General features: G+C 46.9%; 1 protein-coding gene and 1 pseudogene across 3 annotated transcripts in view; one reads left to right on the top strand and one right to left on the bottom strand.

Moving 5' to 3' along the window:
• Window positions 1-9,324: 9,324 nt before the first annotated feature.
• LOC130282194 (gastrula zinc finger protein XlCGF7.1-like) lies at window positions 9,325-21,066 on the bottom strand (annotated as a pseudogene).
• The window catches only part of CCDC86 (coiled-coil domain containing 86), a 39,177-nt gene continuing 34,843 nt past the window's right edge, over window positions 17,259-21,592 (top strand). For 2 of the 3 annotated variants that reach the window (XM_056531087.1, XM_056531088.1), the window contains exon 1: window positions 17,261-17,382. The gene's annotated coding sequence lies outside the window, so the exon portion shown is untranslated. Of the gene's footprint in view, window positions 17,383-21,592 lie in introns of all 3 variants that reach the window. The other variant, XM_056531086.1, reaches the window with a different exon arrangement.

Consider the following 21,592-nt stretch of genomic DNA (forward strand, 5'->3'; position numbering starts at 1 on the left):
GGGGCCATCGTAGGTCAGGGGGGTCACTGTATATTATATATGGTATGGCGGGGCCATCGTAGGTCGGGGGGTCACTGTATATTATATATGGTATGGCGGGCCATCGCAGGTCAGGGAGTCACTGTATATATATATATATATATATATATATATATATATGGCGGGGCCATCGTAGGTCAGGGGGTCACTGTATATATATGGTATGGCGGGGCCATCATAGGTCGGGGGGTCACTGTATATTATATATGGTATGGCGGGGCCATCGTAGGTCGGGGGGTCACTGTATATTATATATGGTATGGCGGGGCCATCGTAGGTCAGGGGGTCACTGTATATTATATATGGTATGGCGGGGCCATCGTAGGTCGGGGGTCACTGTATATTATATATGGTATGGCGGGGCCATCGTAGGTCAGGGGGGTCACTGTATATTATATATGGTATGGCGGGGCCATCGTAGGTCAGGGGGGTCACTGTATATATATGGTATGTCGTGGCCATCGTAGGTCGGGGGGTCACTGTATATTATATATGGTATGGCGGGGCCATCGTAGGTCGGGGGGTCACGGTATATTAGATATGGTATGGCGGGGCCATCGTAGGTCGGGGGTCACTGTATATATATATGGTATGGCGGGGCCATCGCAGGTCGGGGGGGGGGGGGTCACTGTATATTATATATGGTATGGCGGGGCCATCGTAGGTCAGGGGGGGTCACTGTATATTATATATGGTATGGCGGGGCCATCGTAGGTCGGGGGGTCACGGTATATTATATATGGTATGGCGGGGCCATCGTAGGTCGGGTGGGGTCACTGTATATTATATATGGTATGGCGGGGCCATCGTAGGTCGGGGGGGTCACTGTATATTATATATGGTATGGCGGGGCCATCGTAGGTCGGGGGTCACGGTATATTATATATGGTATGGCGGGGCCATCGTAGGTCGGGGGGGGTCACTGTATATTATATATGGTATGGCGGGGCCATCGTAGGTCGGGGGGGTCACTGTATATTATATATGGTATGGCGGGGCCATCGTAGGTCGGGGGGTCACGGTATATCATATATGGTATGGCGGGGCCATCGCAGGTCGGGGGGGGGGGTCACTGTATATTATATATGGCATGGCGGGGCCATCGTAGGTCGGGGGGGTCACTGTATATTATATATGGTATGGCGGGGCCATCGTAGGTCGGGGGGTCACGGTATATTATATATGGTATGCCGGGGCCATCGTAGGTCGGGGGGTCACGGTAGTTATACAATTTCATAGAGAACAAGAGCCATTACTATTCTTTATACAATTCATCATGATTCTAGCTCTGCTACATCAGACACTCACACAGACTTGTCAGAATCGTATCACAATAGATTGTGCGCCATATTTTTTTCCACAGTCCACAATAAAAAATTTTTTTAAAAACATACAACTACAAAAATTAACTTATTTACATAAAAACATTCATTAAAAAATAGAAAACATTTTAAAAATGAAAAATACCCAAAATGTTACCCGAGGATCTAAAGTCTTCGAAAAGTTGACACCTTTTTGTTTCAATGTTTTTTGCACCTAACATTTGATCTTCTTAGAGAGCTGCAGCCGAGCCGCAGCCGAGATTGCCCCCAGCAGCGGGACCCCCGCTATCAGACATCTTATCCCCTATCCTTTGGATAGGGGATAAGATGTCTAGGGGCGGAGTACCCCATTAAAGCATGAGGCTTAGACTGCGTTCGTACGGCCATCTATACCCGTACCGTTTTTCTCCCGTCAAAAATAAAAACCGGCTTAAAATAAAAACGGACAATAACGGATGCAAACGGATGTTGTCCGTTTGCATCTGTTATTGTTCAGTTAATAAAGTTAAAAAAAATTTTTTTGTTCTGAGCATGCTCATCCGTTTTTCGTAGATTTCAACGTTAAATTTACTGTATCCGTTTTTTTGATGGAAGAAAAAATACTGCATGTGCCGTTTTTTCTGCCGCCAAAAAAATGGAAATAAGCGCAGATGGGTACAAACCGATGTAAACTGATTGTAAAAAAAATACAATTGACATGAATGGGATTTTTTTAAAACTGTTTTTTAATCCGTTTACAGCCTGCAAGAACAGAACCGAAATGGGGATAAAAAAACGGGGACAGACGGCCGTGTGAACGCACCCTTACACATCGGGATGATGCAGTTTTTTATATGAGATCAATCCACTGACACGCATAAATGATTTCCCACAAGGTTCACATGTATACGGCTTTTCTCCTGTATGTATCCTCTTGTGAGTTACTAGAATAGTAGCAGAATCAGACAGGTTGACTGCACCGGGACTCTCCTGTTGGTAACGGTGACGAGACTTCTCACAGCTCGGACAAGAGGGTGATCTTCTAGTTGCATAGGTTCCAGAAGGGCCTGATAGTCCCTATTCTTGACTCCGGGACGTGCACGACACCAGATGATGGTCTCCGTGTTGGGTTGTAAGGTCACCGACCTGATGTCTTGAACTCGTACTCTGCAGATTTCACCTTCCGCTCCGCCTGTAGAACTTTCAAGTGGTGCTGCGCAGCCCGCTGGCCTGAAGGGGACATATGGGGAAGAGAGGCATGCAAGGCATCTAATACAGTGACCCCTCGACCTACGATGGCCCCGACAAACGATCGTTTCAGCATACGATCACTCTCAGAGTCCATCGCATGGTGAAGGCAGCATCAACATACGATGCTTTTGTATGTCGGGGCTATCGCATAAATGGCTATCCTCCAGCGCAGACTGCTTCAGCTGCCCCCGGATAGCCGTTTACGGTGCCCCGTGTGGTCCGCTGACGATCACTTACCTGTCCTCGGGGCTCCGGCGCATCCTCTTCAGGATCACCTGCATCGTCGGCGCTCTTCATCGACGTCATCATGTCCCTGCGCACGCCATCCCGTCATCCAATAGGAGCGGCGTGCGTAGCGACGTGATGGCGGCGACGGATAGCGCGGATGTCGGGGAAGCAGAGGCCTTGCCGGAGCGTCGGGGACACCCCAGGGACGCGACGACAGCGATGGAAGGCGACATCCAGGGCAGCGGTGACGAGCAGTGACGGTCCGGAGCGGCGGGGACACGTGAGTATAACCTCCAATACCAGTGGTCTTCAACCTGCAGACCTCCAGATGTTGCAAAACTACAACACCCAGCATGGGTGTTGTAGTTTTGCAACATCTGGAGGTCCGCAGGTTGTAGACCATTGTCCTATTCTTTACATTGCACAAATCCCTCAACATGCAATGGTTTCAACAAACGATGGTCCGTTTGGAAGGGATTACCATCATATGTTGAGGGACCACTGTATTTCAGAGAAACAATTCTTCATAATGTTCATCCCCAATATAAACTCAGCAGATCCCTTATCTGTCACATTAGTTACAATCACTCCCTGCCCGCTAAGTACATGTTCTCCCAACTGAATGGTTGGCTCCCAGTATACATGTCTGGGGACTGGTTGCCCATTACCTGCAACTACTCTGAGGTTAACATCATCAGGTTCACACAATAAACTGGCATCCCAATGCTGATAGAAAACACTTTTAGGTATAGTAGACACTTGTGACCCTGTATCTATCAACGCCTCCAACGGTACACCTTCTACAATAACTGTTACATAGGGGCATGAGGCGACAAAGTGAGAGTCCGGACTTAGGTCGTTCGGGGTTGGACCTGATGACTGTTTTCCTGAGGGCCGGTCCTTGACCTCAGGGGAAATCCGTTTAAATACCAGCACTGCATTTCCCAATGTACTGACTTATTACAATAAGTGCAAAAGGGTCTTTGAGTCCCCGAGGGTCTATTGGAAGGAGGATTGCGGTAATTGAAATTGCGAGGAGCAGGGGCAGGTTTTCTGGGTAGGGGTGGTTTACGGTCAGGGGGAGCGGCCCGGGTGGCTGCTCCTTCACAGCCATAGTCAGTTGTTCATTGCCCTGCCTAACACTCTGCGGTGACTGGCAAAGTAGAGGACACTGGGGCAAGGGGTGCTGATGGTATAGGTCTGGCTATCGCCCCTAGTGGCTCTTGAACGGGTGTAAGGGGAGTAAAAATTTCCTCTAACTTGGTCCCGGACTCAATCACTTTGATAGCCAGTCTTTTAAATGTGGGGAAGGACAAGTTGGGGTTTTGGATCGCTAACATTCTCAGTTGGGCTTTGTCCCACTTATTATGAGCCCCATCAATAAATCTATCCAATAACACCTTGTTGCCCTGCTCGGCGGTTATACCATCTAATTTTTTGGACAGTCTCTAAGGCATTCTGTAGGGCTTCAGCATACGCTCTCAAGGTCTCACCTGGCTTCTGTTGCCTTTCATACAGCCAGACGTACCTCTGATAGAGAATGTGACTCAAATACCTTGAACAGTCCTTCAAAGATCTGCTCTACAGTCGCCTTCTCGGAGGCTGGCCACGTGCGGACCTCCTCTAACGCTGGTCCCTGGAGTTGTCCTGTGAGCAATTGCATCTGTTGGTTAGGAGGGAAAGAATAAAAGACAAACAAACTCTGAATCCTTTCTTTGAAATTCCTCAAGGTGAAGGGGTCTCCATTGTAGGCGGGGAGGACAGGATTCCCCATGAATACTGTGCAGACGCTGGAACACCAGCTTACTTGACTTGATGGTGGCTGCAGGACTGGACTTTTTGGTCTCCAACACTCTGGACACACACACTAGGCGACTGCACTGGACCTCAGCAGAAGAGAGAGAAGCTCCACTCAGGGCTTATAAGGGGGAGTGTTATGCTATGCGCTCCGGCCTCACACGCTGGCCGTGAACGCATGGTCCCCTTACCTTCTTTTGCCGACGGGGGTGGGACTCGCACTGCGGGACGCACCAGCATGCGAGCCCCAGTCCGTCACTCTCCGGGTGTTTCCCCTGCCTCTGCTTCCACCTCTCTGCTCCGGCGCATGTGTCCCAGTCCCTTAGGGCGTGCGCCGGGGCTTTAAGATTTAAAGGGCCAGTATGCTCATTAGTGTAACCACCTGTGTCTTGTTGATAAATTCCTCCACGCTCCTCAGTTCTCTGCCGGATCTTTGTTGCCTTGTGCCCTAGAGAAAGCGTTCCTTTGTATTGCCTTGCCGTGTATCAGGTCTCCTGCTCTTGTAACCTTGACCTTGCTTCTCTGTCGCCTGCCTACTGAACTTCTGCTACGTCCCGACTACGTTACTGTGCTGCCTGCCCTGACCTTCCGCTATCCTGACTATGTGTTGTCGCATCCCTTCTGTGCTTTGCATCTCCTCAGCCGCCTGTGTGGTCGAGCCGTTGCCGGGGGTTACGACCTGGGTGTCGCCTGCAGCAGCAAGCCCATCCTGCTTTGCGGCGGGCTCTGGTGAAGACCAGCGGCACCTTAGACTCCGTTCCCTGGCACGGTCCGAGTCATCTGCCACACAGGTCCAGCGGATCCACATACACCGGAGTCCTGTCTTCAGAAACGTGAGTGTTACAATAAGATCCGGCCATGGATCCCGCTGAGGAACCCCTGCCTGAAGTTGCGGATCTTTCCTCCGTTGTGATACGCCACTCACAGCAGTTGTCCCGACAGGCGGCAGCAATTTTCTCAACTTGCAGCCATGATGCAACAGCTTTTGGCCTTGCAACAGCAGCAGGTACCACAATCTGGCCCACTCCCTCCTCCAGCTCCTGCAGTCTCTCCTGGCTCCCAGCTGCACCTGCCTTTGCCTTCCAAGTATGATGGGGATTCCAAGTCATGCAGAGGCTTTGTTACACAGTGCTCCATGCATTTGGAGCTCATGTCTGAACTGTTTCCAACTGAACGTAGTAAGGTGGCCTTTGTCATTAGTCTACTTTCTGGAAAAGCCCTGGCTTGGGCTACACCCCTTTGGGACCGTGGTGACCCAGTATCCTCCAATTTGTCTGCATTCTTGGCCGAATTTCGCAGTATCTTTGAGGAACCCGCACGTGCCTCTTCAGCTGAGACGGCATTGCTGAATCGATGTCAAGGAGATTCTACCGTTTGTGACTACACGGTTCAGTTCCGCATTCTAGCCTCTGAACTTGCCTGGAATGAAGAGGCCTTGTGTGCCACATTTAAAAAAGGACTGTCAAGCAGGATTAAAGATGCCCTTGCAGCACGAGATCCTCCATCTTCTTTGTCTGAACTTATCCACTTGGCCACACGCATTGATGTGCGTTTTGCCGAAAGAGGGAATCAGCCCGCCTGACATCTGATCTCCTGTCTCTTGCTCCTCTTGCCAAAGAGGTTATACAAGGAGATCGTCCTCGTCTTCCGCAGCAGGAGAGGTCACGATGACGCAACCAGAATTTGTGTTTGTACTGTGCTAGCCCGGAGCACTTTCTCAAGGACTGTACTGTTCGTCCGCACCTAAGGTATGTGGGAGAGGCATCCCTGGGTGTGAATACTACCTCTCCACGCTTAACTATTCCTGTACAAGTCTTTGATTCAGCCAAGTCTTCCTTCAGCGCTACAGCATTTTTGGACTCCGGATCTGCAGTTGACTTTATTGATGCGGCTTTAGTCCATCATCTTCCTCTTACTCGGCTTGCCAAGCCATTGTTCCTCTCCTCTGTAAATGGACAAAATATGGACTGTAAGGTTCACTTCCGTACTGAATCTCTCGTCATGCAAGTGGGAGTATCGCATAAAGAGAAGATTGAATTCTATGTTCTACCACACTGTACTTCTGAGATTCTTCTTGGTCTTCCTTGGCTGCAACGCCATTCCCCGCAACTGGATTGGAGAACTGGAGAAATAATTCGCTGGGGACAATCCTGTCAAAATTTTTGCCTCCAATCTGCTCTGCGTAAAGTTGTTTCTCGTCCTCCACCTTACCAAGATTTCTCGGATGTCTTCTGCAAGAAACAGGCTGAGTCTCTGCCTCCACATCTTCCTTACGACTGATCTTCTGCCTGGTACCACTCCTCCTCGTGGGAGCATATATCCTCTTTCAGTTCCTGAGACCAAAGCCATGGCTGAGTATATCTGGGAGAATCTCCAAAAGGGATTTATCCGTAAGTCTTCTTCTCCTGCTGGAGCAGGTTTCTTCTTTGTAGGGAAGAAGGATGGCTCACTCCGTCCAGGCATTGACTACAGGGGAACAAAATCACGGTCAAGAACCATTACCCTTTACCTCTTATCTCAGAACTTTTTAACCGTTTACGTGGTGCCAAGGTCTTCTCCAAGCTGGACTTACGCGGTGCGTATAATCTCATTCGTATCCGCAAGGGAGATAAATGGAAAACGGCCTTCAATACTCGTGACGGACATTTTTAGTATCTTGTTATGCCATTTGGTCTCTGCAATGCTCCAGCCGTTTTCCAGGAATTCATTAATGATATCTTCCGTGATCTTCTTTACACCTGTGTTGTCGTATACCTTGATGACATCCTGATCTTCTCTTCCAACTTAGTGGAGCATCGTGCTCATGTTCGTCTGGTTCTTCAGAGACTACGGAAGAATCATCTCTATGCCAAATTGGAGAAATGCCTGTTCGAAAAGTCTAGTCTTCCGTTTCTTGGCTACATTGTCTCTCATCAGGGCCTGCAGATGGATCCAGATAAGTTATCTGCAGTTTTGGATTGGCCTCGTCCCTCGGGCCTAAGTGCTATTCAACGCTTTCTGGGATTCGCTAACTACTATCGTCAGTTTATCCCAAATTTTTCATCCTTGGTTGCTCCTATTGTAGCTCTCACTAAAAAAGCATCCACTCCTAAGTCTTGGCCTCGAGAGGCTGAAGAGGCCTTCTCTCGCTTAAAGTCTGCGTTTGCTTCTGCTCCCGTGCTTACAAGACCTGATCCAGAGAGGCCCTTTGCGTTGGAGGTTGATGCCTCATCTATTGGAGCGGGAGCCGTCCTCACACAGAAAAACACCAAGGGCCAGAGTGTAACTTGTGGGTTTTTCTCCAAGACTTTCTCTCCTGCTGAGAGGAATTACTCCATTGGAGATCGTGAAGTCCTCGCTATTAAGCTAGCTTTGGAGGAATGGCGACATTTACTGGAAGGTTCTTCTCATCCGGTCAGCATCTACTCCGATCATGAGAATTTTCTATACCTTCAATCTGCTCAGCGTTTGAACCCCCGCCAGGCAAGATGGTCACTGTTCTTTTCCCGTTTCAACTTCTTCATTCACTTCCGTCCTGCAGAAAAGAACATCAGGGCTGATGCACTCTCCAGGTTCTCTGACGTCATTGGTTTGGACTCCACGCCTAGGCACATTATTCCTCCTGACCATTTGATTCCTGCCGCTCCTGCCGAGATTCAGGAAATTCCTCCGGGAAAATCCTTTATACCCACCAGATTGAGACACAAGGTCTTGAAATGGGGTCATTCTTCCTTGACAGCAGGACATCCTGGAATACGCAAGACCCTACTTCTTATTTCCCGGCACTGCTGGTGGCCCCATCTTGAACGTGATGTTTCTGATTTTGTTCAGTCCTGTGTAACTTGTGCCCAAAGACCTGCAGGACTCTTACAGCCTTTACCCATTCCAGAGACTCCCTGGTCCCATATCGCCATGGATTTCATCACCGATCTGTCACCTTCTCATAATAACACTGTCATCTGGGTCGTGGTAGATCATCTCTGTCCTCCTCTTCCTCTCCCAGTCTCCTCCGGTGAGCCTGCTGTTGATGAGCTGGTCCGTGACTTCTCCACCATCTGGCAACAGACCCGACAGTCATTGTCCCAGGCTTCTTCACTCATGAAGGCGCAAGCGGATAAAGGTAGAAGACCTCCTCCGTCCTTCTCTCCTGGTGACATGGTGTGGCTTTCATCCAAATACATCCGCTTCAAGATCCCCTGTTACAAGCTCAGTCCCCACTACCTTGGTCCCTTCCAGATTCTACAAAAGATCAATCCTGTTTCCTACAAACTCTGTCTACCTGCTACGTTACGTATTCCCAATTCCTTCCACGTCTCTCTCCTCAAGCCTCTTGTTGTAAACCGGTTTTCTCAGAATAATCCTCCCCAACACTTGTCTCCGGCTCATCAGATGTCTACAAAGTTAAACAATTTTTTTTGGTCGACTGGGAGGGTTACGGTCCTGAGGAGAGATCTTGGGAACCTGAGGAGAATATCCTGGACCGTGACCTTCTCAGGAGTTTCCTCTCTTGTAAAAGGAGGAGGAGACCAAAGGGGGGGTACTGTTATGCTATGCGCTCCGGCCTCACACGCTGGCAGTGAACGCATGGTCCCCTTACCTTCTGCTGCCGACGGGGCTGGGACTCGCACTGCGGGACGCACCCGCATGCGAGCCCAAGTATGTCACTCTCGGGGTGTTTCCCCTGCCTCTGCTTCCACCTCTCTGCTCCGGCGCATGTGTCCCTGTCCCTTAGGGCATGCGCGTTTCGGGGCTTTAAGATTTAAAAGGCCAGTACACTCATTAGTGTAACCATCTGTGTCTTGTTGATAAATTCCTCCACCCTTCTCAGTTCTCTGCCGGATCTTTGTTGCCTTGTGCCCTAGAGAAAGCGTTCCTTTGTATTGCCTTGCCGTGTACCAGATCTCCTGCTCTTGTGACCTTACTTCTCTGCCGCCTGCCTACTGAACTTCTGCTACGTCCCGACTACACTACTGTGCTGCCTGCCCTGACCTACAGCTATCCTGTCGCCTGCAGCAGCAAGCCCATCTTGCTTTGCGGCGGGCTCTGGTGAAGACCAGCGGCACCTTAGACTCTGTTCCCTGGCACGGTCCAAGTCATCTGCCACACAGGTCCAGCGGATCCACATACACCGGAGTTCCTGTCTTCAGAAACGTGAGGGTTACAGGGAGACTAGCAGGGAGCCCATAGGTCACTCTTGGGTTCACCTGGTTACTGGTACCTCCCGGGTAACAATCACACGACATATCACATGGTACAACTCTTAAAGCAACAAGACATTTTATAACACATTACAATGCAGAACATATGTACAGGGGGGGGGGGGAAACAAGTACAAGGGGCCCTGGGGACACAGAAGGAGGCTGCCGGACAGGGCCGCAAGGGTACGGGGTAACACCTCCCGTACTGAGCCACCACAAGGGCCTTTGTCATTCTTTGCACCACTGGAATTCATGTTAATGCTTCCACAAATGAGCACCACCTATAAGCTGCCATGTAAATGAACTGTTCACCTTCATATAGACTGCATCATTTGGGAGGTTAGCAGTGCCTGCACTGTCCCTGCACCTATATATTTGTGAGTCTTGTGCTGGATGAAATCAGACTTTCACTGCACATTGGACATTGTGATACCAAACTGGTGTGGGTTTCTTCATGGTGAGTAAGGTCTGATCGACTCCGAAAACACTTTTTGTATTCACTACAAGCAAATGGCTTTTCACCAACCTGACCCTTCTGATGACTCTTAAGATGGGATTTTCTGGAAAAACATTTACCACATTCAGAACACTTGAAGGGTTTCTCCTCCATGTGAATCGTTTTATGGCGGTTAAGATTTGAAATATTTTTGAATTGTTTCCCACATTCAGAACATTCAAAGTTTCTCTCTCCTGTGTGAATAATTTGGGGCTTGGTAGGGAATCCTTTACCACATTCAGAGCATGGAAATAAAATTTTCCCTGTTTGTATTTTTTTATTGAAGTTCCTCCCACATTCAGAACATGAATAGGGCTTCTCTCCGGTATGACATATTTCACGCTGCAATAGTCAAGGTTTGGGTGTAAATCTTTTGCCGCACTCTTCGCACTTATATGGCATCTCTCCTGGGTGAGTCATTTGATGGGTCTTTAGATGTTTCCTTTGAGTGAATCTTTTTCCACATTCTGAACATTCAAAAGGTTTCTCTACCGTGCGGAGCCGTAGATGAATATTTAGATAGGCTTTTGAAGTAAAATGTTTCCCACTTTCCGGGCAGGTGACCTGTCCACCATCATCGGAGTCATGTTCCTCCTCACCAGAGTCATCACTTTCTGCGGATCCATATCACTGAGGGGAGAAGAATGCTGAATGTAGGACACGTTCTCTTGTAGTGTGGACCTCAATATCACCAGTATGGAGGATTAACCTGTGACCTGTCGGGAAACACAAAGTTATTGTTAGTAATAATGGAATCAGTACATTTTATTGGGATATTCATAAGAACACTCAGGGGAAAAAGTTTACACTGTGTAGTCAGTATAGCGCCTCCTATAGGCATCCTACCACCTGTAAGCAAAAACTGAGATTAACACTCAGCCCTAAAATAAGAGCCTAAAAGGGGTTGTCCAGTAATAGAAAAACAGAGCTAATTTCTTTTAAAAACAGCGCCCCTCCTGTACTCAGGTCGTGTGTGATATTACAACTTGGCTCCATTCACTTCAATAAAACTGAGCTTCAATACCGCACCCAACCTGAGGGTAAATGTGGTGCTGTTTATTCCTTTTTTTGTTTAAGAAAACAGCTCTGTCTTTCTAATCCCGAATAACTCCCTTTATGGTCTATTCACACGTACAGAATTCTGCGCAGATTTGATGCGCAGGATTTCAAGCGGTGTCAGTCATTCAGTTTATATTGAAATCTGCAGCAGAAAATCCTGCGCATCAAATCTGCTCAGAATACTGTACTTGTGAATAGACCATAAAGGGGTACTCCGGTGATCGTGATGTCACGGCCAAGATGGGATAAGAGGGGATAAGATGTTTAGATAGTCCCTATTATGTATGGTGATAATCGAGACTATCAATATGAAAAAACTTTGTCACTATGGAGGTACTCTATTACTATGGGGACACTCCATCACTATAGAGGCACTCTATCACTATGGAGACACTCTATAACTATGGGGACACTCTATAACTATGGGGACACTATAACTATGGGGACACTCTATCACTATGGAGGTACTCTATAACTATGGGGACACTCTATCACTATGGGGACACTCTATCACTATGGAGACACTCTATAACTATGGGGACACTCTATAACTATGGGGACACTATAACTATGGGGACACTCTATCACTATGGAGGTACTCTATAACTATGGGGACACTATTACTATGGGGACACTCCATCACTATAGAGGCACTCTATCACTATGGAGACACTCTATAACTAAGGGGACATTCCATCACTATAGAGACACTCTATCACTATGGGGACACCATCACTATAGAGGCACTCTATCACTATGGAGACACTCTATAACTATGGGGACACTCCATCACTATAGAGACACTCTATCACTATGGGGACACCATCACTATAGAGGCACTCTATCACTATGGAGACACTCTATAACTATGGGGACATTCCATCACTATAGAGGCACTCTATCACTATGGAGACACTCTATAGCTATGGGGACACTCCATCACTATGGAGGCACTCTATCACTATGGAGACACTCTATAACTATGGGGACATTCCATCACTATAGAGACACTCTATCACTATGGGGACACCATCACTATAGAGGCACTCTATCACTATGGAGACACTCTATAACTATGGGGAAATTCCATCACTATAGAGGCACTCTATCACTATGGAGACACTCTATAACTATGGGGACACTCCATCACTATGGAGGCACTCTATCACTATGGAGACACTCTATAACTAAGGGGACATTCCATCACTATAGAGACACTCTATCACTATGGGGACACCATCACTATAGAGGCACTCTATCACTATGGAGACACTCTATAACTATGGGGACACTCCATCACTATAGAGACACTCTATCACTATGGGGACACCATCACTATAGAGGCACTCTATCACTATGGAGGCACTCTATCACTATGGGGACACTCCATCACTATAGAGGCACTCTATCACTATGGAGACACTCCATCACTATAGAGGCACTCTATCACTATGGGGACACTCCATCACTATAGAGGCACTCTATCACTATGGGGACACCATCACTATAGAGGCACTCTATCACTATGGAGACACTCTATAACTATGGGGACACTCTATCACTATGGAGCCACTCTATCACTATGGGGACACTCTATCACTATGGGGACACTATTACTATGGGGACACACTATGACTATGGGGACACTCTATCACTATGGGGACACTCCATCACTATAGAAGCACTCTATCACTATGGGGACACTCCATCACTATAGAGCCACTCTGTTACTATGGGGACACGCTATCACTATAGAGGCACTCTATCACTATGGGGACACTCTATCACTATGGGGACACTCCATCACTATGGAGCCACTCTATCACTAAGGGGACACTATCACTATAGAGGCACTCTATCACTATGGGGACACCCCATCACTAAAGAGGCACTCTATCACTACGGGGACACCCCATCACAAAAGAGGCACTCTATCACTATGGGGACACTCTATCACTATGGGGACACTCTATCACTATGGGGACACTATCAATATGGGGACACTATCACTATGGGGACACTCTATCACTATGGGGACACTCTATCACTATGAGGACACTATTACTATGGGGACACTCTATCACTATGGGGACACTATCACTATGAGGACACTATTACTATGGGGACACTCTATTACTATGGAGGCACTCTATCACTATGGAGGCACTCTATCACTATGGGGACACTCTATCACTATGGGGACACTATCACTATGAAGACACTATTACTATGGGAACACTCTATTACTATGGGGACACTCTATCACTATGGAGACACTCTATAACTATGGGGACACTCCATCACTATAGAGACACTCTATCACTATGGGGACACTCCATCACTATAGAGGCACTCTATCACTATGGAGACACTCCATCACTATAGAGGCACTCTATCACTATGGGGACACTCTATCACTATGGAGCCACTCTATCACTATGGGGACACTCTATCACTATGGGGACACTATTACTATGGGGACACACTATGACTATGGGGACACTCTATCACTATGGGGACACTCCATCACTATAGAAGCACTCTATCACTATGGGGACACTCCATCACTATAGAGCCACTCTGTTACTATGGGGACACGCTATCACTATAGAGGCACTCTATCACTATGGGGACACTCTATCACTATGGGGACACTCCATCACTATGGAGCCACTCTATCACTAAGGGGACACTATCACTATAGAGGCACTCTATCACTATGGGGACACCCCATCACTAAAGAGGCACCCTATCACTACGGGGACACCCCATCACAAAAGAGGCACTCTATCACTATGGGGACACTCTATCACTATGGGGACACTCTATCACTATGGGGACACTATCACTATGGGGACACTATCACTATGGGGACACTATCACTATGGGGACACTCTATCACTATGGGGACACTCTATCACTATGAGGACACTATTACTATGGGGACACTCTATCACTATGGGGACACTATCACTATGAGGACACTATTACTATGGGGACACTCTATTACTATGGAGGCACTCTATCACTATGGAGGCACTCTATCACTATGGGGACACTCTATCACTATGGGGACACTATCACTATGAAGACACTATTACTATGGGAACACTCTATTACTATGGGGACACTCTATCACTATGGGGACACTATTACTATGGGGACACATTATCACTATGGGGACACTATCACTATGAAGACACTCTATTACTACGAGGACACTCTATTACTACGGGGACACTCTATTACTATGGGGAAACTCTATCACTCTGGAGACACTCTATCACTATGGGGACGCTCTATTACTATGGGGACACTCACTATGGAGACACTCTATTACTATGGAGGCACTCTATCACTATGGAGACACTCTATCACTATGGAGAGACTTTATCACTATGGAGACACTATCACTATGGAGACACTATCACTATGGGGACACTATCACTATGGGACACTCTATTACTATGGGGACACTCTATTACTATGGAGACACTCTTTCACTATGGAGGCACTCTATCACTATGGAGACACTCAATCACTATGGAGGCACTCTATCACTATGGAGACACTCTATCACTATGGAGGCACTCTATCACTATGGGGACACTAGCACTATGGGGACACTAGCACTATGGGGACGCTTTCACTATGGGGACACTCTATCACTATGGGGACACTCTATCACTATGGGGACACTATCACTATGGAGGCACTCTATCACTATGGAGGCACTCTATCACTATGGAGGCACTATCACTATGGGGACACTCTATCACTATGGGGACACTATCACTATGAGGACATCCTATCACTATGGAGACACTCAATCACTATGGAGGCACTCTATCACTATGGAGACACTCTATCACTATGGAGGCACTCTATCACTATGGGGACACTATCACTATGAGGACATCCTATCACTATGGAGACACTCAATCACTATGGAGGCACTCTATCACTATGGAGACACTCTATCACTATGGAGGCACTCTATCACTATGGGGACACTAGCACTATGGGGACACTAGCACTATGGGGACGCTTTCACTATGGGGACACTCTATCACTATGGGGACACTCTATCACTATGGAGGCACTCTCACTATGGAGGCACTCTATTACTATGGGGGCACTATATTACTATGGGGACACTCTATCACTATGGGGACACTCTATCACTATGGAGACACTCTATCACTATGGAGACACTTTATCTCTATGGAGGCACTCTATTACTATGGAGACACTATCACTATGGAGACACTATATTACTATGGGGACACTCTATTACTATGGAGGCACTCTATCACTATGGAGACACTATCACTATGGGGACACTATATTACTATGGGGACACTCTATTACTATGGAGGCACTCTATCACTATGGGGACACTATCACTATGGGGACACTCTATCACTATGGGGACACTCTATTACTATGGGGACACTCTATTACTATGGGGACACTCTATCACTATGGGGACACTATCACTATGAGGACACTCTATTACTATGGGGACACTATTACTATGGAGGCACTCTATCACTATGGAGGCACTCTATCACTATGGGGACACTCTATCACTATAGGGACACTCTATCACTATGGGGACACTCTATTACTATGGGGACACTCTATTACTATGGGGATACTCTATCACTATGGGGACACTCTATCACTATGGGGACACTATCACTATGAAGACACTCTCTTACTATGGGGACACTCTATTACTATGAGGACACTCTATTACTATGGGGGCACTCTATTACTATGGGGACACTCTATTACTATGGGGGCACTCTATTACTATGGGGGCACTCTATTACTATGGGGGCACTCTATCACTATGGAGACACTCTATCACTATGGAGGCACTCTATCACTATGGAGACACTTTATCACTATGGAGACACTCTCATTATGGAGGCACTCTGTCACTATGGAGACACTATCACTATGGAGACACTCTATCACTATGGAGGCACTCTATCACTATGGAGGCACTCTGTCACTATGGAGACACTCTGTCACTATGGAGACACTCTGTCACTATGGAGACACTCTGTCACTATGGAGACACTCTGTCACTATGGGGACACTCTGTCACTATGGGGACACTCTATTACTATGGAGGCACTCTATCACTATGGAGGCACTCTATCACTATGAGGACACTCTATTACTATGGGGACACTCTATCACTATGAGGACACTCTATTACTATGGGGACACTCTATCACTATGAGGACACTCTATTACTATGGGGACACTCTATCACTATGGGGACACTCTATCACTATGGAGACACTATCACTATGGGGACACTCTATTACTATGGGGGCACTCTATTACTATGGGGACACTCTATTACTATGGGGACACTCTATCACTATGGGGGCACTCTATTACTATGTGGACACTCTATCACTATGAGGACACTCTATCACTATGGGGACACTCTATCACTATGGGGACACTATTACTATGGAGACACTATCACTATGAAGACACTCTATCACTATGGGGGCACTCTATTACTATGTGGACACTCCATCACTATAGAGGCACTCTATCACTATGGGGACACTCTATCACTATGGAGACACTCTATCACTATGGGGACACTCTATCACTATGGGGACACTCCATCACTATGGGGACACTCCATCACTATGGGGACACTCTATCACTATGGGGACACTCTATCACTATGGAGACACTCTATCACTATGGGGACACTCTATCACTATGGAGACACTCTATCACTATGGGGACACTCTATCACTATGGAGACACTCTATCACTATGGGGACACTCTATCACTATGGAGACACTCTATCACTATGGGGACACTCTATAAAGGCAGAATGTCCGCCGGGGTTGTTTTCAGTGCGGATTTCCGCACCTTTTACGCAGCGTCAGGGCGGCCCCGGGTATAGTTTCTATAGTAACAGGGTGATCAGTAGCGCCGTGTGACGTCATCTGTGCGCGACCACTGGAGAACAACACGTGGATAGTGGAGGTGCATTGCCGTGGAATGAGATTTGCCATAGAATGAGATGGTCCGCCTCCATCACATCCTATTGGCTCTCTCTTGTCACGTGACATATTTAAACGTCACGCATCGATGCGCACAGCAGTCTCAGTGTGGCTATCACAGGGAGAGGATCTCCACACCCTGTGATAGGTGAAGCTGTACGGAGCTCTCATGGCCTCTGTGGCCCGACAGAAGTTCACACATGTACGCAGCTCATACGGCTGCCTCATATACAGTTACACTATTATTACATGTACTGTTGATTAACGCTCATACGGCTGCCTCATATACATTTACAGTATTATGACATGTACTGTTCATCCACAGCGTTATCGGGTGGCGCTGTCATCACTGTGCCTCCCCGCGAGCGCCCCACGCCCGCACCTCTACTCCCCGTCCCCCGCAGCTCTACTCCCCATGCCCGATGGCGCTGTCATCACTCAGCCTCCCCGCGAGCGCCCCACGCCCGCACCTCTACTCCCCGTCCCCCGTTAACGCTCAGGGAGCGGGGAACAGAAAGTAGAGCATCGGGCGCAGGTAAAGTAGTACTGCGCATGCGCAGCACTACGCAAATAGCGTAGGGCTAAAGTTGGTACTGCGCAGGCGCAGCACTACGCAAATAGCGTAGGGAATTAGGTAGGTATCGTAGCCGTAGATGAGTGTAGGTTGTAAGTTAGCATAGTTTAGTATTAATAGTGAAAGGAAGTTAGGCACCACAACTCCCAGCATGCCCAGACAGCTAAAGGCTACCCAGGCATGCTGGGAGTTGTAGTTTAGCTCATAGTGTAGCAAAGGCACCACAACTCCCAGCATGCCCAGACAGCTAAAGGCTGCCCAGGCATGCTGGGAGTTGTAGTTTTACACAGGTATAAAGTAGTTAGTGTAGTGTTAGATCAATGTGAGCGCACTTTTAGAGTAGTGTAGTGTTAGTGGAATTTTACAGTTTTTAGCGTAGTTTTAGCGCTGTTGTAGCGTATTTATCAAAGCATAGTGTTAGCGCAGTTTTAGTGTAGCTTTGTGTTAGCGTATTTAGCGTAGTGCAGTGTTAGCGCAGTTTTACAGTGTTAGCGCAATTTTATTTCTTAGCGTAGCTTAGTGTTAGCGCAGTTGTAGCGTATTTAGCATAGTGTAGTGTTAGCGCAGTTTTTGCATATCTACTGTAGCTCAGTGTTAGCGCAGTTTTAGCAGAGCGTATTCTTATAGTAGTAGGTGCAGCGTAGTTTTACCGTATTTAGTGTAGTGCTAGGGCAGTTTTAGTGTATTTAGCGTGGCTTAGTGTTAGCTCAGTTTAAGCGTATTTAGTGTAGCGTATTGTTAGTGTAGTTTTCTAGTAGTTGGCGCAGCGTAGTCTTAGAGTAGTTAGCGTAGTGTAGTGTTAGTCCAGTTCTAGCATAGTTAGTGTAGTTGTTAACGGGTGTAGTGTAGCTAACTTAGTTATACAGGCAGATAAACTGTAGTTTAGATAGTTTACAGTGGGGTGTAGCTTAGCTTACACACAGGTATTTTTTTTTTTTTAGTTAAACATTAACATCATGTGCTTGCGGGTCACACTAACAAGACCTGAAGCTTAATTGGGGTTGGGGCGGGGATTATAGATGACACGCCTGCGGCTCACATTAACCCAATGCGCTGGTTAATGTGATCCGTGGGCGTGCCTTAGATTGTGATTTGCCTTACGGCAATGCACCAGCGGGTCACAGTACGCCGTGGTAGTAGTGGATGTCTCCTCCCGATGTCACGCACTCATGCTCTCGGGGGGAATCTGACACTTGCTTAGGCACAAGGCAAGGCTCCATGTACTTTTTAAAAAGCCCTTCTGTCCTACATGTTTTCACAATACCCATGAAGTAATGCAATAATGACATCAAATAATAAAAGGACCTTTTTATTGTTTATACACGTGTAAAAATAAATCAAATATAATCAATCATAGGAATATACTAAAATGTATATACTAAATATGCTAAATATATGCTAACACTATGCTATGCTAAATACAGTAAAACTGTGCTAAAACAAATCTACGCTAAATACGCTAAAACTGCGCTAACACTACACTACGATATACTTACAAATATACAACCAATAAATATTCGTAATTTTTTATTAATTAAATTACATATGTTAAAAACAACACTGCTTCTTGTTAAAGGATTAAGAGAGTTAAAGGGGTACTCTGTTGAAAAATATATTTTTTTATTTTCTGTCCACAGTGCTCTCTGCTGACATCTGATACCCAAAACAGGAACTGTCCAGAGCAGTAGAAAATCACCTTAACAAACATATGCTGCTCTGGGCAGTTCCGAATACGGACAGAGGTGTTAGCTCACTGTGGACAAGATGTGTAAAACCTAAAAAAAATAAATCCAAAAGGAAAAGCATTTCACCTGTAGGATACAGATGCTAAAAAGTCATGGAAGGATCAAGATTTTTTTAATAGAATTAATTTACAAATCTGTTTAACTATCTTGAGCCAGCCAATTTATTTTGAAATTCAACGCTTTATTGAATAAACAAAGATAGGTTAAGTCACAAAGAAAGGCACATGCTGCCCAATAATTAAGTGGTCGGTATACACAAGAATCATCACCAGGTCAAAACCACCTCGTGCAGGAGTGGTAGGGCAAGAAACCATACATGTAGTCTCGGTAACGAAGCGACATTTCTCACCTATCTAGATAGAACACAAAATCAATAAAAGTGCAACATAACATTTCAAACATCTAAAAAGAAACTAAAAACTGGGCAAGGAGGGAAAGGGAGAAAGAAAGGGGAGAACGGTGGGCAGAAGGTAGGGAAAGAAAGGAAGATGCGAAGGAAGAGGACAAGAGGGGAGGGGGAAAGTGAGAAGGGGGAGGGTGGGGCCGAAGTCACACAGCAGGTGCAGTGGAGGAAGAAGAAGAGAGGCCAAACTGCAGAAAGTGAGGCGAGTAAACAAAGTCAAGCCAGAGACGTCAGCGCCTCAGGTATCTGTCACTAAGGCCCTTCAGTTCTGACAGGCACTCCTCCAGGCCCTGAATGTGTAGCACTTCTTTAAGCCAATCTGTAACTGTCGGAGGGGACAGAGACCTCCATCTTCTAGGTATAACTCCCCTAGCTGCTGCCAACAGTAGACCCGTCACACCTCTCATCAGTGACCTAGGAGAACTAGGGAGCATCAAAAGTAAGAGAATCTGGGGTGACTGATCCAACCTAACCCCCGTAATAGTGTCAATAAGGGAGTAAACATCCCTCCAGAAGGCACTTAATAGTGGGCAGGAGAGCCAGATATGAATCAATGTGCCCCCCGCTTGACCACACCGCCAACCTGTGTCCTGAACAGCAGGGTAGAACCGGTGGAGCAGGGCTGGAACCCTGTACCAACAAGACAATAATTTATAATTGGTCTCCTGCAGAGCAACAGCTATCAAGACCTTATGACACATCAGAAAAGAAGTGTCCCAGTCCGAGGCGGTGGGGGTGTGGCCAGAGCCAGCAAATTTAATAAAACATGTGTTCAACCGGAGTACCCCTTTAATTCACGTTTGTTACTCATTCACAGTGGTTGAATTGGCACATGGCTAGCCATGTGAGCAGTAACGCCACGTCGTCAAGGCTTCAACCAGTGTTACTGACCATTCACCCACCTTTCATATCTCCCATACAAACTAACATCCACCTACCTTTCATATCTTACATTCAACCAACAATTCACCCACCAAACTTAAGTCCATTCAAAAAATACCTTACCTTGCATACCATCCTGTAAATCTTAAAGCAAAAACATTGACAGGTTAGCAGAGGAAGGAAGAAAAGGTACACCAAGTTAAGAGGGCACAAATAAAAAGTGACCGCACATGATGGTTTAAAGGGGTACTCCACTGCCCCAGCTTTCAGAAAATTTAGGTCCAAAACCTGAGTGTGTGGTTGTGATATCACGGCCAAGCCTGCTCAATGCAAGTCTATGGGAGGGGGCGTGGCAGAAATAAATGGGCTTTTGGAACTAAATGTTTTAAACACTAGGGCAGTGGAGTAACTCTTTAAACTCTCACATGACAGACAAGTTGTTCTACTGCTATTTGTAGATTGAAGGCTTCTTACCACCAAAGGCACCACATTCTTCCAATTTCAGTGCATCAGGTAGGTCTCAGAGAGACCACGGCAGAGGCAGGCAGAGGGAACAGAGATTAAAGAAAGCCAGAGAGTTAGAAATTTT

This window comes from Hyla sarda, chromosome 7, assembly GCF_029499605.1.
Source record: "Hyla sarda isolate aHylSar1 chromosome 7, aHylSar1.hap1, whole genome shotgun sequence".
NCBI classification, from domain to species: Eukaryota; Metazoa; Chordata; class Amphibia; order Anura; family Hylidae; genus Hyla; species Hyla sarda.